Source organism: Carcharhinus amblyrhynchos, chromosome 29, assembly GCF_965287045.1.
Source record: "Carcharhinus amblyrhynchos chromosome 29, sCarAmb.v2.hapA, whole genome shotgun sequence".
Lineage (NCBI taxonomy): Eukaryota > Metazoa > Chordata > Chondrichthyes > Carcharhiniformes > Carcharhinidae > Carcharhinus > Carcharhinus amblyrhynchos.
In genome coordinates, this window is record NC_137352.1 from 7,230,447 (window position 1) to 7,256,208 (window position 25,762).

The window sequence follows — 25,762 nt, forward strand, 5'->3', positions numbered from 1 at the left end:
TTTCTTATGTTTAGGTTGAGTGGTGCGGCGGGTATGAAAAACAGCACGGGAACTGCCAGCGCCAAGGGCTGCTTCCTCCATCATAATTTTATGGTAATTGAAAATAAAAGTTAAGGGGCGGGCCCATGATGTTACACTGGCAGGACGGGTTCTAATTGAGCTCAACCCCACCAGCTACTCTGTTTCCTAAAGATTGGGGCACCGCACTTTGGGATTCCCGAGGGATTTCCCAGTCCTGCCACCAATCCCACACCCTGAAAATGGAAGTCAAAAATTTCCCCCCATGTATAGTAACAGGCCACTGCCTAAATCATCAAACTGTCCCTCCTCTTTCCAGATGCTGACAAGGCTGCCACATGTTGCCAGAATTTAGTTTTATTTTTCTGATTTGAAACATTTTCATATTTTTTAGTTTGTCATTTTTATTTAACAAGAATCTCCCTGTCAATTTTAACAGGGTTCATTTACAAAGCACACCTTCACATCTGTCACAATGTATTTTGATATTGTTTGCCTGTCTAGCATAAGTTGTCAAGATTCATTTTGCAAAATCATTTAGATCAGCATAATTCCTACAAGATAGACTACAACTGAGTTAAAATTTCTTTCTCTGAGTAATTGCGAATATATTATTGTGTCCCCAGATTATTCAAAAATTGGATTCTTTATGCCCTCAGCAGCTGTGTTCTTTTTCTCTCTTTTTTAGATTATTGAGGTGATTTCCTCCCCTCCCCTTTTGAAGACATTGGGCAGAGAATGGTGGCACAGTGGTTAGCCAGGGACTTGGGTTCGATCCCTAACTTGGGGCACTGCATGGATTTCCTCCGGGTGCTCCGGTTTCCTCCCACAGTCTGAAAGACTGCATTAGCCATGCTAAATTCTCCCTCAGTGAATCCGACCAGGTGCCAAGGTGTGGCGACTAGGGCACTTTCACAGTAATTGTACTGCAGTGTTAATATAAGCCTATTTGAGACACTAATGAATAAACTTAAAACTTCCCAGGAGCATAAACGAGGCAAAGAGTGAATCAACATCTAGTTTTCATGCTTCCAGCTCCCAAGAAACATTACTATCAATCACATCAGTCATTCACCACCAGACATCTTGAGCTGGGTTTGTGTACTGAACCAACACTCCAAAAGTACAGTTGTCTTTATCCAAAAGAAGGAGTTGTTGGAACAACAACTTGTCTTGTTTCATCAAACAGAATGTCAATGTCTGTTGTCTTCAACTATTGTTTGATTGCAATTGAGATCATTACACTTTCATTAACCCATCATCAGCATCAAGCACTCACAGGTGAAACAGTCAGCTGTAGACACTGCTCTGTTACAAAAACAAATCCTAATTATAAACTTGGACATCTTTCATGCTGGCACACCAATCAGGCTGATGTCTTTTCGAGCAAAATCGTTCCTGAAGATTATCACCACTAGGGAGCTAATTGCAACTTCCTGTATCTTATTAGAACATAAGAACTAGGAGCAGAAGTAGGCCAACTGGCCCCTCAGGCCTGCTCCGCTATTCAATAAGAACATGGCTGATCTTTTTGTGGACTCAGTTCCACTCACCCGCCCTCTCACCATAACCTTTAATTCCTTTACTGTTCCAAAATCTATCTATCTTTGCCTTAGAAAGATTCAGTGAGGCAGCCTCAACTGCTTCACTGGGCAGGGAATTCCACAGGTTCACAACCCGTTGGGTGAAGGAGTTCCTCCTCAGCTCAGTGTCCCCCTATTATTAAAATATCAGCGATTCTGAATCATGCTGCACAATCCTGTGGGTGGGGCTTAACACACCCGAAATCCTGCAGCTCCGATCGGAGCCTCCAACTCCAACAGAAAAAAAATAGAAAAATGCTCCCCTGCTGCATCGCTCCCGGGCCGGATGATGCCTCCCCTCTGCCCCCACAGATGTTGCCCCGTCCCCACAACACTTCTGACCCCTTTATCCCCCCCCACCATTCCCCCGGCTACCCAGACCGATCACGGCCTCCTGCCCCCCACCCCCACCACCGATTGCACTCAGAGTGACCACGGACACCCCCGTCCCCCCACTGATCGCACGCAGAGTGACAACAGACTCCCCTGTCCCCCCTCCCACCCCCAACCAGAGAGCCACCTGACCCTCCTCACTCTCCGCCTCCACCACCGATCTGAGTCAGAGAGCCGCCGGATGTTTTGAACTCACCTCCTCAGAAGCTGGAGCTCCCAAATTGGACCATTGCACTGTAAGGATTCGATGATTCTTTTATCAATGATATAGAAAGCGCTTTATAGCCAATAAAGCACTCCCAAAAACAGCCACTGGGTGAAACTCTATGTGGAGATGGAGGCTGTGTCCTTGCCTCCATGTGACTAGGGAGACCTGTGACAATTTAACGATTGTGAAAAGTCTGACAACACCAGATTTTAGTCCAACCTATTTATTTGATAATATACCCACAAGCTTTCGAGGGGACTGCCTCTTCGTCAGGTCACCTGACGAAGAGGCAGTCCCCTCGAAAGCTTGTGGGTATATTATCAAATAAATAGGTTGGACTAAAACCTGGTGTTGTCAGACTTTTTACTGTGTTTACGCCAGTCCAACGCCGGCATACCCACATCAATTTAACGATTGCCAGACCATTGATTGAGGGCCCAATTTTGCCATCAAGTTGTGCCGTTTACAGGCACGAGAACCCGGTAAAGTTGGGCATGAAGCGAGAAACAGAAACACGAGGCTGGAATTGAACCAGGTCTCTGGCGCTGTGGGGCAGCTGTGCTAACCACTGTGCCACCTGACTTTAATACAAGTTAGCCTTTCTCCGTGTTACAGTCATGTATTGCTATGATTAGACAGTGTTAAATTGCCTAAGTAACTGTCTGAAATCCTACGGGGCCACAGAGTTCATTTTCTGATTTTCCACACTATTATCCCTTCAAATTTTAATAGTCCAACCAGAGTTGCCAGTCGGGAGTTAGGTCATTGTAATCATTGTGCCTTAGCAACCTTGGGCAGACTGAAACAATTCTCTTTACAGTGGGAAGGTTCAAGAAAAGCCTCTGCAGGGGGGCAGTCAGCAGGAGATTTGACGCAACAAGAGGCCTGCAGTATTGAAGTTATTGTTGAGATACCTCAGGCAGTTTATAAAGTGAAGGCGAACGCCAAGTAAAAAAAAACTGTCCTTTTCCCAACAGAGAAGACATAAATAGATTAAAGAGGAATGTCAAGGCACAAACTCACAGTTGCTAAATGACCTGCCAGCTAACCTCTCCCGGTGTGTCAGAGAAGTTTCCGTTTTTGAAAGCCTGCATGGGGCCAATTTACTCGGTTTCCTTCTGCGTTCTATAAGAACATAAGAAATAGGAGCAGGAGTAGGCCATCTAGCCCTTCGAGCCTGCCCCGCCATTCAGTAAGATCATGGCTGATCAGAAGTGGATCAGTCCCACTTTCCCGCCTGCTCCCCATAACCCTTAATTCCCTTATCAATTAGAAATCTATCTACCGGTGACTTAAACATATTCAACGAGGTAGCCTCCACCACTTCAATGGGCAGAGAATTCCAGAGACTCACCACCCTCTGAGAGAAGAAGTTCCTCCTCAACTCTGTTCTAAACTGACACCCCCTCGCCCTCCTTATTTGTGCCCTCTAGTTCTGGTTTCCTTTCTAAGTGTAAAGAATCTCTCTACCTCTACCCTATCCATCCCCTTCATTATCTTATATGTCTCTATAAGATCCCCCCTCAGCCTTCTAAACTCCAACGAGTACAGGCCCAGTCTGCTCAATCTCTCCTCATAAGCTAACCCCCTCATCTTCCGGTATCAGCCTAGTGAACCTTCTCTGTACCCCCTCCAAGGCCAACATATCGTTTCGCAAATAAGGGGACAAAAATTGCACACATTCTACTGATGACAAACTGATAGGGGCATGAAGGACAATTAAACTCTGAACATGGATTCAACCCAGGGCCTAAAATTGAACCTTGTGCACCATATCCGTTACACTATTGATCGCTTGTTGCTCTTTTTAATTATTTGCACGAGGGAAGAAGTTTATACAGTAACATGTCCCATGCTGTGGAAGTTAATTTGTTGACATGAGCTAGGCTGTGAGTTTTGTGGAACTTATTTTTTGGTCAGCTATTTCTTAACCATCACTTTTTTTCCACTTCAACTTTTTTAAATTATTCATTCATGGGACGTGGGTGTCACTGGCTGGGCTAGCATTTATTGTCCATCCCTGATTGCCCTTGAACTGAATGGCTTGCTGGGCTGTTTCAGAGGGGATTTAAGAGTCAACCACTTTGCTGTGATCTGGAGTCACACACAGGCCAGACCAGGTAAGGATGGCAGATTTCTTTCCCTAAAGAACATTAGTGAGCCACATGGATTTTTACAAAAATCGACAATGGTTTCATGGTCATCCATAGACTTGTAGGGTAGGACTAATGGTCTTGCTTAACCCAAGATCGGAAAATCCTGCCTGAGGTCAATGGTAATTTCCATTGTTCACCCCTCGCCCGCTGTAACTCACTGGTGGACGTGGCAGTAGAATTCAGTGATTATTCCAGATTTTTATTGAATTCAAATTTCACCATCTGCCATCTGTAACTAGGGTTGTTTTCGTTGGATTTCATACGAATGAGAGGGATCTCATAGAGACTTATAAAATTCTAACAGGATTAGAGAGGGTAGATGCATGGAGGATGTCCCCGATGCTGGGGGATTCCAGAACCAGGGGTCACATTGTGAGGATTTGGGGTAGACCATTTAGGATGGAGGTGAGGACACATTTCTTCACCCAAAGAATTGGGAGCTTGTGGAATTCATTGCCACAGGAAGTAGTTGATGCCAAAACATTGAATGTATTCAAGAGGTGGCTGAATGTAGCACTTGGGGCAAATGGGATCAAAGGTTATGGGGAGGAAGCAGGATTAGGCTATTGAGTTGGACAATCAGCCATGATTGTGGTGAATAGCAGAGCAGACTCGATGGGCCAAATAGCCTCCTCCTGCTCCTATCTTCTATGTTTCTATATTTCTGGGTTATTAGTCCAGTGACAATGCCTTTGTGCCACCATCTCCCCTTATGAGTTACAATTCCCTGGATCTATAGGCATCTACAATCCCACAAAGATGGCCATTCCTTATGTATGAATTTTCATGATGAGAATATTGATATAAGGGGATATTGAAATATGAGAATGCGAAGACCAACCTTGTTTCCTTTGGATGCCTGTATGCTACCTTACAGGGCAAAAGAAATGGAGACGGTGAATGATTTCAAAGGGAATTTGGATGGCCACTTGGTGCTCTGTAAACTTGGGCTAGAAAGATAGAGCAGGGGAATGGAGCTAAGTAGATTGCTGTACATGCAGTTGACAGTGGACCAAATGGCCATCAATGTCTTCGCGACTTCACAACATTGTATCAATATTTCCCAGTTTTGGTTAGCAGAGAATGGGCATCTTTTCTGATTTCTTTTCCCTCTCTTCCTCTAACTCAGAAGGTACCAAGGCCAATTGTAGTGACCCAGATACTATCCCAGCTGGGTTGAGCAAGTTCAGCACAGTCGATGGATCAGGATTTGGCCCTTCCTGCTCCATGCATCTCAGTACCACTACAGGTTTTACATTTACAGAAAGTTCCAACAACTCTCTTACATTTAAGTGTAACTAAGAACATAAGAACATAAGAACATAAGAAATAGGAGCAGGAGTAGGCCATCTGGCCCTTCGAGCCTGCCCCGCCATTCAGTAAGATCATGGCTGATCTGTCGTGGCTCAGTTCCACTTTCCCGCCCTCTCCCCATAACCTTTAATCCCCTCTCTTATCAAAAACCCAAGGTTGGACAGATTACCACGACTCAGCCATCCAATCTGCCTTATTCATTGAGCTGTGTGTAAAAGAGCAGTTTTATTTTCCCTTATGTTCTACTCGGCCTCCGGAACCACGATCAAAATTTCAAATTATTAAGTAACCTTTCCCCACCATTAGTAGAAGAATATTCAACCTTTTCAGTTGTGCTTCTGGAGCTCTCTGCACCCTATCATTCTTCCCCAACCCTCTCCCCTTAAATGTTAGCCACACCTTAGTGATCGCATTCTGAATCAGACTGTTGTGAATTTGGGCATTAAGGCTGTTGTGTAACAAAACTAGGATGGTATTCCAAGGGCTGCACTGTTGACTGTGCCATCGTTCAGGTAAGATGGTTATCCCAGGCCCCATTAGCTCTCTCAAATGCAAGTAGATGCTATGACACTATTCTGAAGAGGAGTTTTCCCCAGTTGTTTGGACAATATTTGTTCCTCAGTCAATACCTCAAAGCAGATCATCTAGCTATTGTCACATTCTGGCTGTGGAACCTCACTAGCTGCTGTGTCACCATTATAACAGCAACAAGACATCAAAGACTCATTGTAGTCCAAAGATGTGTGGGTTAGGTTGATTGGCCATGCTAAATTGACTCTACTGTCAGTGGGATTAGAAGGGTAATTGTGTGGGGCCTAGGGGAATAGGGCCTGGGTGGGATGTGGTTGGTACAGACTTGATGGGCTGAATGGCCTTCTTCTGCATTGTGGGGCTTCTCTGATGTATTCTATGACTATAAAATGCATCGCGACATCCTGAACTATGAAAGTGTACGATAAATGCAGATAGAACCCTCTTGAAAGTTCATCTCCTTGACACTATAAGTAGTCTCATAACACCAGGTTGAAGTCCAACGAGCTTTCAGAGCAGTGCTCCTTCATCAGGCTCCGAAAGCTCGTGTTACTAAATAAACCTGTTGGACTTTAACCTGGTGTTGTGGGACAACTTACTGTGCCCACGCCAGTCCAATGCTGGCAACTTGACACTGGCCAGGATCCTGCAATGTTGTCCTTGACTGGGATTCTCCAGTCCTGCTGCTGTGAAAGGAGTTTTGGCTGAGCACCAAATTCTGTGTTCTCACCGGCAGCGGTAGTAGGGCGTACAAGACCAGAGAATTCCAGCCATTGTCTTCCTGGTGATATGGCCATTTCCTTGACAGCTGTGAATTACCTTGTGACATTTCTGTTAACAGCACCGAATAAATGTTGCCATAAAGTAAAGTAGCAGTTACCAAATAAGAAAAGTGTAATGTTAATGTACTACAAACAGCAAACTCAGGTTGATTCATGATTGGAGTCGCTGCAGAGTCAGACCCTGGACGCAGTCACCACCCTGAGACACAGAGTTGTCTGCTTCCATTGGGGCCTGCATCAACATGATGTGAAGATGCCGGCATTGGACTGGGGTGGGCACAGTAAGAAGTCTGACAACACCACGTTAAACTCCAACAGGTTTATTTGGTAGTACAAACTTGCAGAGCGCTGCTCCTTCATCAGGTGAGTGGGAGTTATGTTAGTAAACAGGGCATATATAGACACAAACACAATTACAAGATAGGGGTTGAAATGCGAGTCTTAACAGGTAATCAAGTCTGCAGGAGAGGGTTCTGAGGCACGGTACATTGGCAAGATCTTGCAGACACTACGACAACGGATGAATGGAACACCACTCGACAATCACCAGGCAGGAGTGGTCCCTTCCTGTCAGGGAGCACTTCAGCAGTCAAGGGCATTCAGCCTCTGATCTTCGGATAGGTGGTCTCCAAGGCAGCCTTCAAGACACTCGACAACATAGAATCACCAGGCAGAAACTGTTAGCCAAGTTCTGCACACATGAGGATGACCTCAACCGGGATCTTGGGTTCATGTCACGCTAACTGTAACTATTGCCTGGGCTTGCAAAATCTGACTAACTGTCCTTGCTTGAGACAATTTACACCTCTTTACATAAGAACATAAGAACATAAGAAATAGGAGCAGGAGTAGGCCATCGAGCCTGCCCCGCCATTCAATAAGATCATGGCTGATCTGTCGTGGCTCAGTTCCACATTCCCGCCCTCTCCCCATAACCCTTAATCCCCTCGCTTATCAAAAACCCATCAACCCGCGTCTTAAAAATATTTAGCGAGGCAGCCTCCACCACTTCAACAGGCAGAGAATTCCAGAGATTCACCACCCTTTGAGTGAAGAAGTTCCTCCTCAACTCCGTTCTAAACCGCCCCTGCCTTTATCTTGAGGCTGTGCCCCCTAGTCCTACTATCCTTTCTGAGTGAGAAGAGTCTCTCCACCTCTATCCTATCCATCCCATTCATCATCTTATACGTCTCAATGAGATCTCCCCTCATTCTTCTAAACTCTAACGAGTACAAGCCTAGTTTATTCAGCCTCTCCTCATAGCTCAACCCCCTCAACTCCGGTATCAGCCTAGTAAACCTCCTCTGCACTCCCTCCAAGGCCAAAATATCTGTATCTGTAAAGATCTGATTACTTGTTAAGACTCACATTCCAATCAATATCTTGTAAATTGAGTCTGTGCCTGCATGTCCCCTGTTTGTGAACCCAACTCTTCGTTCACTTGATGAAGGAGCAGTGCTCCGAATGCTCATGCTACCAAATAAACCTGTTGGACTTTAACCTGGTGTTGTGAGGCTTCTTACTGTGCATCAACATGAGCAAGGTTTAGTTCAATGTGAAGCTGGTAGCATGCACCTTCAACAGTTGTGCAGCCATCTCTCAGTATTGCACTGGCACTCACCCTATAAATGTCCAAGTACCTGGGTGGAATTTGAACCTACAACCTACATGGACCAGGAGGGGAGGATGTGACCACACATAGGCAAACAGGTGTAGTGAAGATGTATTGTGCACTGAGATATTCTGCCAGGCGTGCCGATGATTTTCAAAGTGACAGCAACAGAGACTTGTTAAGCATTCAGGTTTGATCTCTACCCAGGTGAGAATAAATCCGTTGCCAACAAAGAATATTAATGTTTTTGTTTGACAAAGTGAGAGCAGAGAAAACAGAGCAAGCTCTGACCTTACTCAGTGTAGCTATTGGTTTTCTGCACACTGCTTGCTGCTCAGAAAAATCTCCCTGGCTCCCTGCCAACAAGCTCTGGCAACAGCACAGAAAACATAACACAAGAATATTAAAAAGATGCATCAGTCTAATGTCATCAATCAGGGGTGTTTAATCTGGCGCTCCTATGCCCAGAGGGAGGAAGTGGCAAGGATGAGGGTAGCAAAGGGGGAAGGGAAGGAAACAGCACTGGGAGTAGCAAAATTGGGAGAGGGTGGTGACTATATCTCACACACGATCCTGACTTAGAAATATTATGTTTTAATGTTTATTTATTAGTGTCACGAGTAGGCTTACATTAACACTGCAATGAAGTTACTATGAAAATCCCCTAGTCACCATACTCTGGCACCTGTTCGGTTACATTGAGGGAGAATTTAGCATGGTCATTGCACCTAACCATCAAGTCTTTCAGATTTGTGGGAGGAACCTAGAGGAAACCCACATAGGCATGGGGAGACTGTGCACCGGGAATCAAACCCGGGTCCCTGGCGCTGTGAGGCAGCAGTGTGAACTACTGTGCCACCATTGCCACCCTGTGAATTTCCCTATGGACTAATGGACTAAGGGTGTGTAAAGAATCACAAGGTAGGCTTGATAATTTGAACACTGAGAGCTCTTTATTTAACATGTGCACTCATTCAGTCAAGGCTAAGACTGGCCAACAGAGTCCCACAGGAGGAGCGAATTGCCAAGAGGTCAACTGATCCATACTCTTAATAAGCAGTCCACACCCCAAACTCCAACATATAAAATATGCACAAATATCACAAAAACTATATCCGTTCCTTCGCTGTCGCTGGATCAATATCCTGGAATTCCCTCCCTTACAGCGCTCTGGGTTTACGTCTACCTAAGGACTGTAGTGGTTCAAGAAGGCAGCTCAACTCCACTTTTCAAGGGCAAATGGGAATAGACAACAAATGCTGGACTTGTCAGCAACACTCACAGCCCATGGAAGAATAAACAAAATGGGGGAGACAAAGAAAAAAACAGTAAAAAAGGGGAAAATAAGATTTCTGGTCCAATCTGTTTTTTCCCTATTGGGGCAATGCATGCACTGGAGATGATGGCAGTATTGAGGTGGTGGCTGCAGCAATGAGCAAGGTAACAGTGCCAACTGTTGGGAAGTGGCGGAAAGGGTGAACCAACCTCGGGAAGTGACAATACTGGGGAAATTGTTGGTATGGGGTAGGGCAGGGAATGCTAAGGACTGAGGGGTGGTGGGGTACTAGGAGAGGAATGACATTGCTGTCAATCAACAAGATGTCAACACAACCGATAATGAAGTGAGTCTAGGGAGAGACACTTTCCAAGAAGTTAAGAAACTCAAATCATGAACTTCAACTGCTCATCTAGTCCTGAAAATAAAGCTAAACAATTCACTTAAGTTGTGGGATATATATCTACAGGGCCACTCTTCATTCACCTGTTTAAATACAAACTAAAGGCCATTGCACTGACTTGATTGGTAGTAAGGCTTATGAGACCTCACTAAAACCGTAGCTTTTGGAGTTAGATTAGATTTGCAGCGTCCATACCAAATCAATTGAAATACACTATTACTACATTCCTTCAAAGTGATGTTTGTTGCTCATTTTGTTTATCGACTCAATAGAAATTCATTCAATCTAAAGCACCTTGAAACCTCTCTGAGAAATATGACATGACACCATGTAAATCCATGTTTTTTCCTTCTCTTATCTGCCAGTGGGAAGGGGAGATTAATGAAAGCCTGTCGCTTTGTAGGATGATTTTTTTTCTGTCACTCAAATAAAATGAACCACCAATTCTCTGTGATTTCACTCTACTGGTGAAAATCAATTCTTTAACCTTCCCTCTAAACCCTTCCATTATTTTAAAATTTCTTTTTCTTCTCTGTCAGTCCGTCAGCATCACAGATGACTTGCTTCCAACCAGGAGTGGGGGTTCTGTGGTGCCTGAACAGTCATGATGTGGAGATGCCGGCGTTGGACTGGAGTAAACTCAGTAAGAAGTCTCACAACACTAGGTTAAAGTCCAACAGGTTTATTTGGTAGCAAACATCATTAGCTTTTGGGGCTTTGCCCCTTCTTCAGGTAAGAGGGGAGTCCTGATCACAAACAGATTATATAGAGCCACACACACTCAGTTTACAGAATACTGATTAGAATGCGAGTCTTTACAGCTAATCAAGTCTTAACATTGTCTGCATTGTTAAGACTTGATTAGCTGTAAAGACTCGCATTCTAACCAGTATTCTGTAAACTGAATGTGTGTCTTTATATGCTCTGTTTGTGGTCAGAACTCCCTACTCACCTGAAGAAGGGGCAAAGCCCCGAAAGCTAGTGGCGTTTGCTACCAAATAAACCTGTCGGATTTTAACCTGGTGTTGTGAGACTTCTTACTGTGCCTGAAAAGACCAGCCCTGTTGCTGCAGACTCTGCCACGGGGTGGTGTTTAAAGAACGGGGGTGGTGGTGGGTTGGTGGGACACTCTGGATTCGGCACTCTTTCTGTTTATGTTTGGCCTCCAAATGCTTCAATCAGTGACACGCGAGGTGATTGGCTCCTTCATGGATACTTCTTCCCCAGTTTGTGTGTTCTAGGGCAAGTGACTACCATGTGTCAATGTGATTTACTTACAGAGGCTTTCACTGTATCCTTGTAGTGTTTCCTTTGCCCTCTGTTGAGATGGCCGGTACCGTCCTTAACTATAGACAATACAAAACTCACGAGGCAAATATCTCTGTATAAAGACATAACATTTCTTCAAAACAAAAGCACATCAAGGAGTTGATCAGAGATCATCAAAAGGGTTAAGCAGTTCCGAAATAGAGCAACAGAAGTTCTCCGATGATCCTACCCTATACAATCAAAACAGATCAACTGTAGATTTTCTTATCAATTACTCCTGCCTTATATTAATTTAAAATCAGTTTCATTCAGTAAACAAACATCAGTAATAACCTCTGACATACACCTCAGCCAATTTCATTTTACCATTCAATAGAATGATATCTTATTCTTCCATTTAATCGAGACTCTAATCCCATCTAAGTCATTCCTTGCTGCTGGCTAAATATAGATGCTCATCATAGAGGCCAAAGTGAACATTCCCACTGGCTCATTGCCAAAACTGGATAGACACATGATCCTGCGTCCAGGTACATATTTATTCTAGGTCTAGACAATGAATGTCCCTATTCATAATGTTGCCAGATGTGTTCCCTCACCAGAAACTTTCTGATATGAATTCTGCTAACTATGGGGTTCTTAGGCCTTTGGTCTGAACTCTTCGCCTTTACCATCATCCCTTGCTTCGAGTAAAGTTAGCAATGACTCATACAATATTTAAAGTATCAGCATATATGTTTTTAAATCATAATTACTTCTTTAATTCTCTTACTGTATCCACATATGTGTAAATTATTTGTTTCATTAGCATATTAACTTTGTTTCAAGAATCATTTAACTCCTTGCTGGTAGTGTAGTCAGTGTCTTATGTATTCTGTCTAAGAATTTATTAGTTGGTTAGTAATTCCCCTCTTCACCCTCCTAATGAATGTTTGCCATTGCGGAGCACACAGTAGAGCACTTGTTTAATGCATCTTGAATCAGGCATGTGGACAATTTGGTCCACCCATCTCAACTGGTCAAATGTGACCAATACCTTGATACTGGGGAAATTGGCCTGGGGAAGAATGCTCTCATTGCTATGCCTATCTTGCCAGTGGATTTGTAGGAATCTGCAGAGGCAACATCTGTGATTATAGTTGTCCCATTTGGAATTCTCCAAATCTTTTTCATTACAATCTTGCAATTCCAATGTGATTACAATAGTTATATTCCAGTGATTCACAATTGAAGGCCCCAAAACAGTTTTTTTTCCCCTCTTACACGTCACTCCATATACTTTTTTAAATCACCTTTTGATCTCCTCAATTGGTTTCAGATCAGGTATTGAGGATTATGACCAGAATAAAATACCTTCTGCCTATATTTGCTGACCATAGAATCAGTCACCAAACGGGAATGGGCAGAAAAGGCAGGGGAGATGATTAAAGGTATGGTGGAAAAGATAGGTTTTGAGGAGGCTTTTGAAGTTGGAGAAAAATGTCACGAGGCATATGCGTTTAGGTAGAGGATTTCAGAGTGCAGAGCACTGGTGGATTAAAGGCAAGGAGATGGAGACTGGAATGGGAGCAATGGACAAGACCATAAGACATTTCAGAGCCATGAGGTCATGTTGCAGCTGTACAAAACTTTGTACAGCTGCAACTTTTACTGCCCACAGTTCTGGTCACCGCATTATAGGAAGGATGTGGAAGCATTGGAAAGGATGCAGAGGACATTTACCAGGATGTTGTGTGGTATGGTGGGAAGGTCTTATGAGGAAAGGCTGAGGGATTTGAGGCTGTTTTTGTTAAAGAGAAGAAGGTTAAGAGGTGACTTAATAGAGGCACTTAAGATGATCAGAGGATTAGATAGGATGCACAGTGAGATCCTTTTTCTTTGGATGGAGATAGCTGGCACAAGGGGACATAACTTTAAATTGAGGAGTGATAGATATAGGACAGATGTCAGAAGAAGGTTCTTTACTCAGAGAGTAGTAAGGGCATGGAATGCCCTGCCTGCAAAGTAGTGGACTCACGAACATTAAGGACATTTAAATGGTCATTGGATAAACATATGGATGATATTGGAATAGTGTAGGTTAGATAGGTTTTAGATTGGTTTCACAGGTTGGCGCAACATCGAGTCATGTTCTATAGGCCACTCAGTCCACCGAGTCTGCTCCGCCATTCAATCATGGCTGATGTTTTTCTCATCCCCATTCTCCTGCCTTTTCCCCATAAACCCCTGATCCCTTATTAATCAAGAACCTATCTATCTCTGTATTAAAGACACTCAATGACCCGGCCTCCACAGCCTTCTGTGACAAAGGGTTTCACTCTTGGTAGAAGTGAACTGAAGTAATCGGTGATTGTGGTATTCAGGAATAAGAAGACAGTGATCAACTTTGATTCTTCCTGATAGTATACATTTTTTCCCCGCACGCCATTACTTACCAAGATGATTTGCATCAAAGCAATGTCCACAAAAACATGCCAGAGTGACTGATGCTCCCCCTCTTCTCCTTCTGTGAGAAGCAGCTGCCTAATTCTCCTGGCAGGGTGACACCCATTGAAACTGTGAATGTGTTCACACACAGAGTCAGGAGTGTGAACTAATATCCTGCTTCTTCATCACCTGGCAGATTGGAACGACAGCATATGTGCTAGTACAAAACTGCCAGAGCATTAAAGATGGCACCACAATGGAACTTCTCTATCTCAAGAAAAGGCAACTTAACTCTTTGGAGGTTGTCCATTTCTTAGTTCGTTTGAGCAGTACCAATTCCACTCGGTTATCAACAAGGGGCAGCACGGTGGCACAGTGGTTAGCACTGTTGCCTGACAGTGCCAGGGTTCGATTCTGGCTTGGGTCAGTGTCCATGTGGAGTCTACATATTTGCCTGAGTTCCCTCCGGGTGCTCTGGTTTCCTCCCACACTCCGACGATGTGCAGGTTAGGTGGATGGCCCCTTAGTGTCAGGGGAATTAGCAGGGTAAATATGCAGAGTTACAGGAATGGAGCCTAGGAGGGATTGACATCTGTGCAGGCCCGATGGGCTGAATGGTTACATAGAAACCCTACACTGCAGCAGGAGGCCATTTGGTCCATCGAGTCTGCACCAACAGCAATCCACCACCCTAATCTGCACTGTAGGGATTCTATGTATTGTCACCTAAAATAAACCAACACAATACTCAAAAAGAATCATAGAATTACGTTGAATTTACAGTATTCAGTTCAAATGGCCTATGTCAGTATCTATGCTCCACATGAGCTTTCTCCACAACTATTTCATCCAGCTTTATTGGCTTATCTTATTTCTTTCTACTTACCTAGCCCAGGACTGGGGCAACCGTGAGGACAGCACAGTGGCACAGTGATTATCACTGTAGCCTCACAGCTCCAGAAACCAGATCCAGTTCCAGAATTGGGTCTCGGTCTGTGTGGAGTTTGCATGTTCTCAACATGTCTGTGTGGGTTTCCTCCGAGTGCTCCAGTTTCCACCTACGCTCCAAAGATGTGTGAGTTAGGTGGGTTAGCCATGCTAAATGTGTAGGGTTATGGGGATAGGGTAGGGGAGAGGGCTTAGCTAAGAAGCTCTGTCAGAGAATCGGTGCAGACTCGATGGGCTGAATGGCCTCTTCTGCAATGTCACCAAGCAATACTTGGAGAGCAGCAACACACAGAAATGGAACTAAAAACTGAATTCCAAAGCTTTAAAATGATATTCAGTGTAGATGCCAGTGTATTGGTAATGTCATGGGACTAGCAATCCAGAGGCCCTGGCTCTGGGAACATGGGTTCAAATCCCACCATGGCAGCAAGTGGAATTTGAATTGAATTAATAAAAAAGAAATTTGCAATTGAAAACTAGCCTCAATAATGGTGATTCTGAAGCTATGGTTGATTGTTTTAAAACCCATCTGGTTCAGTAACATCCTTTAGGGAGAGAAATCTGCCGTCCTTACCCGGTCTGGCCTACATGTGAGTCCAGATCCATAGCAAGTGTTTGACTCTTAAGTTCCCCCTAAAATGGCCCAGCAAGTCACCCCGTTCCACCCTCCCTCTCTCCAGCAGGCAACAGCAGTGAGCAGCTCCTTCCTGGCCCTACCTCATCACCCCCTCGCATCACCCCACTCCCAGCAACATCTCCCCCTCCCCCACCCCCTCCCAACACCCAGGCAAGCTCACAACCTGCTGACCATTTCCTGCCTTGTCCTCATGCTTGCTGACCATCCAATTTTCTATTGCTTTCTCTCCCCTCCCCTGTCACCTCTGAGTGATGATCACATGATGTGGGTTGAGATCTGATGAGAGCAGAGCACATGAATCCAAGCGGCAACGAGGGATCACAGTGCTGTAAAAGTGTAGTGGGATGGGATTCGGGAGGCCGAGAGCTGGGTGAGAGCTGAGGGTGGGCTGCAGATAACACTGGCCTCAATCATTTGTTCATCCCAAGTGATAACAAGTTCTACATGCCACCCACTGTCTGGGAATAGATCTTTCTCCTGAATTCCCTATGGGGTTTATTAGCAACTATCTTGTATTTATGCCCCAAGCAGAATCATCTTGTCTGGATCGACTCCACCAAACTCCTCCAGAATTTTAAAGCTCTCTATCAGGTCACCTCTCAGCTTTCATTGCAAGATTGATTTTGTTGTTTCATTGCTTTGACAGAGTCAATCTTTAACACCCTGAGGTAGATGAAAAACTTATCATTTTTGGATCCAGTTTTTAATCAACCAAAGAGTTCATTTAATCAACGTGATGTTGGATCAGATATGCGGTTAGAATCATCAAATCCCTACAGTGCAGAAGTGACCATTTGGCTCATTGAGTCTTCACTGACTCTTTGGCAAATTATCTTACCCAGGCTGTCTCCCCCACAATCCCCCTGTAACCCCACACATTTACCATGGCTAACTACACATGTTTGGACAGTGGGAGGAAGCCAGAACACCTGGAGGAAACCCACACAGACATGGGGAGAATGTGTCAACTCCGCATAGATAGTGACCCAAGTTCACTGTGCCACCCTAGGGTTAGAGTCAGGATTCTCAAAAGCACTGGAATGCAGGCAAGTTAACATTTTAAACATAAAAGCTAAAAGAATCAATGTGAACTAGATAGTTAAACAGAAAAATCGTGAAAAGATCACCAATTAGAAATATCAAATATACAAGAAACAGACTCGGGACACAGACCAACAGTGAGATTTTTTTTGTGAAATATAAGTACCAATCGTTCAGTCATTGTAATCACATCAAGAGTATGATTTAGATAACAATATCACTTTAAAATTAATTTTACTTAAGCAACACTTTGTTCTCGAGGGGGCAGAGTAACCTAGATGTATGTGTGCTAAAGTCATTGAAGGTGTCAGGACAGGTCAAGAGTATGATTAATAAAGCTTCCAGTAACCTAAGCTTTATTAATAGGAGCTTAGAGTACAAGAGTAAGGAGGTTATACTGAATTTGTATAACAGACTGTCGCCGGAATTCTACTGCTCCACCCGTCACAGAATTAGGGCGGGTGAGGGGTGGACGACGGGAATGTCCATTGACCTCGGGTGGGAATTTCCGGTCTGGCCCGAGCAAGACCATAAAATCCCATGTTACAGGCTCAGCCTCAGATGGGCTACTGTATCCAGTTCTGGGTTTCACATTTCACAAAGGATAAAGGTACTAGAGAGAGCAGGAACAATTCACGGGAGCTTCAGTTACGGAAATAGATTGGAGAAGTTTGGACAGTTTTCCTGGGAGAAAAGGAAGCTGGGATTTGATAGATCATATTGAAGGGTGTGGGCAGAGAAGATAGGGAGAAATTGTTCCCACGCCCTAAAAGGATTGAGAATGAGAGGGCACAGATTTAAAGTAATTGACAAAAGAAGCAAAAGTGACATGAAGGAAAATGTTGTTCACCCACTAAGCGATTAATGCTTGGAAGGCACTGCCTGAGAGTATAGAATCATAGAATCCCTACAGTGCCGAAGGAGGCCATTTGGCCCATTGAGCCTGAACTGACAACAATCCCACCCAGGCCTAATACCATAGCCCCACATATTTACCCTAGCTAATTCCTCTGACACTATGGCAATTTAGCATGACCAATCAAATTAATCCTCACGCATATCTTTACTTGTATGAGGTAGATTCAACTGAAGCATTGCAAAAGGAAGTTAGACTGTGATCTATAAAGGAAGAATGCGAAAGGTTATGGGGAGAAGGCAAGAGTGTGGCACCAAGTGAATTGTTCATTTAGAAAACAGATGCAGACACGATGGACTGAATAGCCTCCTTCTGCATTCAATCAATTCTGAGTTCGATATTTAAAATCAAAATTAGTTCATGCAGAAAGGTCTGTTTCTTGGAACTGCCAAAACTCTTGTTGTTAAAGGCAATATCCACTGCTATAAATGAGGAACTGTGATGTGGAGATGCCAGTGCTGGACTGGGGTGGGCACAGTAAGAAATCTCGCAGTATCGACTGAGGAGCAGCGCTCCAAATAACCCTGTTGGACTTTAACCTGGTGTTGTGAGACTTCTTACTATGAATGAGGAAATGTGATTCTGTATAAATCCCAACAATGCACACACACACACACACACATGCATACACACACACACAAACACTCCTACACACCAATTTGGGTAGGGCTGAATCATTTGTCTAAAGTTTATTAGTCACAAGTAGTCTTACATTAACACTGCAATGAAGTTACTGTGAAAATTCCCTAGCCACCGCACTCCAGCACCTGTTCAGCTACACCGAGGGAGAATTTAGCATGGCCAATGCACCTAACCAGCAGGACTGTGGGTGGGAACCGGAGCACCCAAAGGAAGCACACACAGACATGGGGAGAGTGTGCCAACTCCATACAGACAGTGCCCCAAGATGGGAATCGAACCCAGGTCCCCAGCAGCAGTGCTAACCACTATGCCACCATGCTGCCCCATTTGGTCCTTTGTCCTATCAGTTTGATTATTCCATTTTTTAAAAATCAGCACTTTAAACCAGTGAATAAAGTTATCAACCATTTTTCGGAGAGGGGAGTCGGGGACTAGACTTTTCTTTCTTCCATTGCTCATGACTGATAGTTTATATTCATTGGTGTCAAACGGTATTGAGTGATAAATAACATTTGCCGCTCTATGTCACCGGTCTGAGCAGTATGAAATATACGTTTATTTGGGTAAATGACTTATATTGGAAAAAATACATTCCAATAAATACAGTAGCATTTTAGAGAGAATAAGTGGTGCACTGAGAATTAAGTGATTGCAGATCCCAAATTTCAAATTATGTCCAAATCTCCCTGACAATTCCAATTTACTGTGGTTTCAGAACTCCTGGACTAATTGAGGTTCAGTAAGAAGTCTCACAACACCAGGTTTAAGTCCAACCAGTTTATTTGATAGTAATCCCACAGGCTTTCGGAAACAGTGTTCCTTCGTCAGGTGTGTGGAAGGTTCTGATCAGAGAATGACATATAATGTCACACACAGTTTACAGAATACTGATTAGAATGCGAGTCTTTACAGCTAACTTGCTATTCAAGTCTTAAACATGCAGACAATGTGAGTGAAGATAGTATTAGCATACGTTAAAGAGATGTGTATTGTCTCCAGACGGGACAGTAAGTGAGGTTTTGCAAACCCAGGCAAGCCATGGAGGTTACAGATAGTGCGACATGAACCCAAGATCCCTGTTGAGACCGTCCTCATGTGTGCGGAACTTAGCTATCAGTCTCTGCTCAGCGACTCTGCGCTGTCGTGTGTCATGAAGGCCGCCTTGGAGAATGCTTACCCAAAGATCAGAGACCGAATGCCCGTGACCACTGAAGTGTTCGCCAACAGGAAGGGAACAGTCTTTCCTGGTGATTGTCGAGCGATGTTCATTCATCCGTTGTCGTAGCATCACCATTTCCGAAAGCTTGTGGGATTACTATCAAATAAACTGGTTGGACTCTAACCCGGTGTTGTGAGACTTCTTACTGTGTTTACCCCAGTCCAACGCCGGCATCTCTACATCCTAATGGAGGTTCCCCAGAAACTGTGCTTTTACCATGTTCTGTGTCATATGCTGCTCAGAAAGATATCTCCATTATATCACGAAAAATCCTGATAGGACTCTCCTGTTCAACCTCTGATCCATGCTGTTGTAAGTAATCTCAGTAAGAGAAATAAAGTTTATTTATTTGTCACAAGTAGGCTGACATTAGCACTGCAATGAAGTTACTGTGAAAATCTCCTAGTCACCACACTCTGGTGCCTGTTCAGGTACACTGAGGGAGAATTCAGCTTGGCCAATGCACCTAACCAGCACGTCTTTCAGAACACCCAGAGGAAACCCACACAGACATGGGGAGAATGTGCAAACTCCACACAGACCCGAGGCTGAAATTGAACGCTGGTCCCTGGCACTGTGAGGCAGTAGCACTAACCACTGTGCCACCGTGCCACTCATATTAGTAGATCATTGAAATACCAAAACAGGAGATGGTCATTCAGCCTCTCTGTGCTGTTCCATCATTCAATTAGATTGTAGTTGATCTGTGGCACAGTGGTTAGTATTGCAGCCTCACAGCACCAGGGGCCCAGGTTTGATTCATGGCTTGGGTCACTGTCTGTGTGGAGTTTGTACATTCTCCCCGTGTCTGTGTGGGTTTCCTCCAGGTGCTCCAGTTTCCTCCCACAGTCTGAAGGACGTGCTGGCTAGATGCATTGAACTGAATAAGCGCTGGAGTGTGGTGACAAAGGGAATTTCACAGTAACTTCATTGCAGTGTTACTATGAGCCTTGTTTGTGACTAATAAATAAACTTTAAATAAACATTGTCCCTGAGTGATATAGATTTAATATGAAGCTGGTGCTCCATTCATTGGACACTCCTCTCACCGCACACCAGGTAAAATAGTTCCTATCTACCTTTTAACTCCTCTAATTTTCTTAAACATCACAAGTAGATTGCTCCTCAACATTCTATGTTCAAGGAAATACAAGTCTAGGCCAGGATTCTCCAGCCATTCATGTCAGCAGGATTCTCCAGTCCCGCTGCAGTGAACGGAAATTTGGCTGAGCGCCAAATTCTCCATCCTCGCTTACAGTGACGGCAGGACATGAATGGCTGAAAAATTCCAGGCTTAGCCTTTGCAAACTGCCCTTATAATTTAACCTTTTTAGCCCTGAGAGTGGCAATAAGTTTTAAGTTTTTTTATTTATCAGTGTCACAAGTAGGCTTACATTAACACTGCAATGAAGTTACCGTAAAAATCCCCTAGTCGCCACACTCTGGCACCTGTTCAGGTACACTGAGGGAGAATTTAGCATGGTCAATGTACCTAATCAGCACGTCTTTCAGACTGTGGGAGGAAACTAGAGCACCCGGAGAAAACCTATGCAGACACAGGTACTGGAATTTTACTGCCTCGCCAGCTCAAGACTCGTAAGATCCCATCTGAGGTTAACGGAGAATGCTGTTCTGCGAGCCACATCTGCCCCAATTCTGGAGCGGGCGAGGTGGTAAAATTCCGGCCAGGGTCAACATGCAAACTCCACACAGACAATGACTGAAGCTGGGAATCGAACCCAGGTCCCTGGTGCTGTGAGGCAGCACTACTAGTGACTGTATCTCCGTGCCACACCTTCAAAGAAGAATATATCAGTACCTCTGGGCTAAAAAGAAACAAAACTATTAGTAGTTCTTCCAAATCCCACTCACCAGTCAGTAGTAAATGTGCATGGATATCTGTGAGGAGGAGATGAAACACGACCAAAATCCTTCCCACATTAGGATTGAAACTCAATGTCCTCCCTGAGGTGCAAATAATGAAATCACAGGTCTTGGCCAGAATGAAGATGATTGGGAAATTCACGGTGGAAGAACTGTAATTGTATTGATTTTAACCACAAAAATTATAGTCCTCAAAAGCAGAAGTTCCTTCACTAAAATCCCTTTTCTTTACAAGTCTGACAACAGCATACAGAGTGCTTTCAGTTAGCTGTCTACACTTGGAGTGCCAGAGGAACTGACACACCTAGTTAAGTACAAAGCAGGAGGCTCCCTGATTGACCCATCAGTTATGGAGTTCATATTCTAAGAGGCCCATCTCAACTCCCCTCCACCCAGTGCACTTTGCTGGGAATTAATCCAGTTTCAATCGGGAGACCTTGTTGTAATTTTGATCAGTGTTCTATTCCAGAAAACCAGTTGGTGAAGGATGGAACTGGAACCAAACTTTACACAATTTTACATTTTTTCACAGGTTTACACATTACAAGCATCGATCATAGAATCATAGAATAGAATTATACACTGCAGAAGGAGACCATTCAGCCCATCGAGTCCATACCAACCAAAATCCCATCCCATAACCCCATACATTTACCCTACCTAGCTCCTCTGACAGTAAGGGGCAATTTAGCATGGCCAATCCACCTAACCTGCACATCTTTGGACTGTGGAGGAAACCAGAGCAACCAGAGGAAACCCACAGATACATGGGGAGAACGTGCAAACTCTACACAGATAGTGACCCAAGCTGGGAAAGAAATCGGGGTCCCTGGCGCTGTGAGGCAGCAGTGTTAATCACTGTCCACTGTGTCACACCACTGCCACCATGCTGCCCCGACGCCATCAACTCCAGTTAATGACCATAACCTGCATTCATGAGTTTGATTAATTAAAACCATAACCCCCCCGCTGACTGAATGGCTAACACAGTGATGTTAATAGTCATTCCTTCATGAAAGAAAAGGGCTTATACACATGATACCACAGATTATTAAATAAATGCAACCTATATATCAGTCAATATGTAGTACAGGTTATTAAATAAATGTGGCCTGTATATCAGCAAGTTATTTTTGATAATGTACAATGTTCTGAGCAGGTCATTGAACAAGCAAAGATTATCATTTCTTGTAGAAAATATTCAATAAATTGCTGTGGGAATGTTTATACCAGAATGAGGAAACTATTTTTCTCTATCAACCAATGAATTCTTATACAATCAGAGCAGGAAGACATTACTTAAAAGGAACTTGGCAGATTTTTAAAGTTTTTTTAAAATAACATATATAATAATACTGTTGACTCGAGTGTGAGCTCTGATGGACAGCTGCTGTGATGAAGCAGCCTTGGAGTAAATAATGTGACTGTCATTGTAAAATCAGAAATATTCCTGATGGATGATTTTCTTCAGGGACACTCTTAAGAGTGCATGCATTTTATTTTTTCACAGAGTCAATGTACCTTCCTTAAACTAGCTTCCCCCCCCCCCACAGTATTAGCGAAGAGGCATTGGTGATGCAATCTGTTCAATACCCTTCCCTTGACCGCCTCTTTTACAAAGCGTTCCAGATTCCAATGCCCGGTTTCGTTGGATGGGTCTGGCACTGGATTGTGGCGTGACTAATTGACAGGTCCCGACTAGCCTTCCCAAAATGTCGGTGACAACACATCTCAGCCAGATGTCCACTGAAAGATGGCCTCAAGGGAATGGTCAGAGCACCTCAGCATCCCAGCCCAGCAGTTGTGCAACTTTTTACAGAATTATTACATTAGGTCTGTGAAGAAAGGAATTTCTGAGTAAATATGAATTTTGCACTTCAAAAAAGTCAGTACCTGTTGTGCTGATTGTGCAGATAATAATCTTGATGCTTTTCTGCATCTCTCTCTCCATCTCTCTCTCTCTAGATCCTTTTCCAACTTTCTTTCCTTTTATCCTGTGTTGCTTTCGTCTTTCTTTGCTCTGTGTTCCACTCACAAGAAATAGAAGCAGGAATTGGCCACCAGCCCCTTCCAGCCTGTCCCGCCATTCAATATGGTCATGGCTGATCTATATCAGTCTCAGCTCCTTCTCTGTGCCATTTCCCCATAACCCTGTATCCCTCAATCTATCAAATATTTATCCACCTCCACTTTAAATACTCCCAGTGATCCAGCTTCCACCACCCTTTGGGGCAGAGAATTCCAGAGGTTCACCATCCTTTGCGAGACTAAACTTCCACGCAGCTCAGTTTTAAATGACTGGCCCTTTATCTTGTAATGACGCCCCCTTGTTCGCGACTCTTCCACTTGTGAAAACACCTCACCATCTAAAGTTAAAGTAAAGCTTACTTATTCGTACAGGTAAGGCTTACATTAACAATGCAAGGAAGTTACTGTGAAACTCCCCCCTCCCCCCGGTCGCCACATTCTGGCGACTGTTCGGGTCAACGTGCCTAACCAGCACATCTTTCAGACTATGGGCGGAAATGGGAGCACCTGGAGGAAACCCACACAGACACAGGGAGAACGTGCAAACTCCACACAGACAGTGACCCAAGTTGGGAATCGAACCCGGGTCCGTAGTGTTGTGAGGCAGCAGTGCTAACCACTGTGCTACCATACTGCCCCTCTTCGCCTCTCTTGATAGGACAATCCTCTCATCCCAGGAATTAGCCCGATGAGCCTCCTTTGGATGGCTTCCAATGTTACTAAATCCTTTTTCAGGTAAGGGGATCGAAACTTTGCCACTCAGATCCCGTAAAGATCATAAAGTCTTACTGCAGTTGCCTAACCAGACTGGGTCAGGGGGCTGTGCAGTTTGTGTGATTAACAGTTTGAGGCTGTAAGTTTGAAACCTTCACCGTCTCTCAGCTAGCTGGCACTTGTGAACAAGTGTGAACAAACAAAAGAAATAGGACCAGGCCATTCGGCCCTTTGACCTCTGCTTGACTGATCTGATTGTGACCTCTACTGCACTTTCCTGTCTGGCCTCTATAACCCTTGACCCCACCGCCCCCCCTGCCCCCTTGTCAATCAAGAATCAATCTTTTCTGGGCTTTGGAGCCAGAACGGAAGAGGAACAGGACTTCTTCTATTTAATCTAGGTATCAACCAAGCAGGTGGAACCCAATCCTCCCAAATGCATCTCCCAATTTTAGTTAAATGAACTGGAGGGCTGGGGGGGAGGGGTGGTGGTGGGAAGCTGACTGAAATCCTTCTGAGCTTCTCCATTTGGAACAATGAAGTTCTCAATGAAGATGATTTATGACACAAGCTTTAACAAATGAAACACATCGTTGGTGCTATAAATCACAGATGTCGTTTGCAATTGAAGCTAAAAAAATGAGCAGCAAATAGCAGTTAATATCCTAAATGTGACACTTTTTTATAATAAAGCTTTGAAAATGAAGTGAGAGGCAGGTTGTCGAAGCTTTTCATCTGGCACTCATCAGGACAAATGCAAGAGTGCCAAAATTCACAATGATTTGAGAAGGAAATTTGGGTTGTCACCTATGACTCTCACCAATTTTAACAGATGCACCACAGAAAGCATTCTTTCTGGTTGCATCACAGCTTGGTATGGCTCCTGCTTTGCCCAAGACTGCAAGGAACTACAAAAGGTTGTGAAAATAGCCCAATCCAACAAGCAAACCAGCCTCTCATCCATTGACTCTGTCTACATTTGCCACTGCTTTGGCAAAGCAGCCAACATAATTAAGGGCCCCACGTACCTTGGACATTCTCTCTTCCACCTTCTTCCATCGGGAAAAAGATACAAATGTCTGAGGTCATGTACGAATTGACTCAAAAACAGCTTCTTCCCTGCTGCCATCAAAATTTTGAATGGAGCTACCTTGCAATAAGTTGATCTTTCTCTATACTCTAGCTATGACTGTAACATTACATTCCGCACTCTCCTGTTTCCTTCTCTATGAATGAATAGCGCACAAGAAACAATATTTTTCACTGTAAGTTAATAGATATGACAATAATAAATCAAATAATTTTGAGAACAAGTGAGCGGTATCAGGTAGCAGCCATTGATCAATGGAATTAAAATGAGGCTCAGTGATTAAAATTAACAAATGTTGCCTGCGGAAAATTTATTTGCCAGGAGGAATTTCCTTCTGAAAACCTACCAGCTCAAAATCTCTCCAAAAAAAAATCAAGAAAAATTAAAAAGGCGACTTCCGTTGAGCTATCTCCAGCATACCCACTAACTTGGCCCAGTGGTTAGCACTGCTGCCTCACAGTGCCAGCGACCCAGGTTTGATTCCTGGCTTGGGTCACTGTCTGTGGAGTCTGCACACTTCCCGAGGTTTGCATGGGTTTCCTCCAGGTGCTCCGGTTTCCTCCCACAGTCCGAAAGATGTGCTGGTTAGGTGCATTGGCCGAGCCAAATTCTCCTGCAGTGTACCCGAACAGGCGCCAGAGTGTGGCCACTAGGGGATTTTCACAGTAACT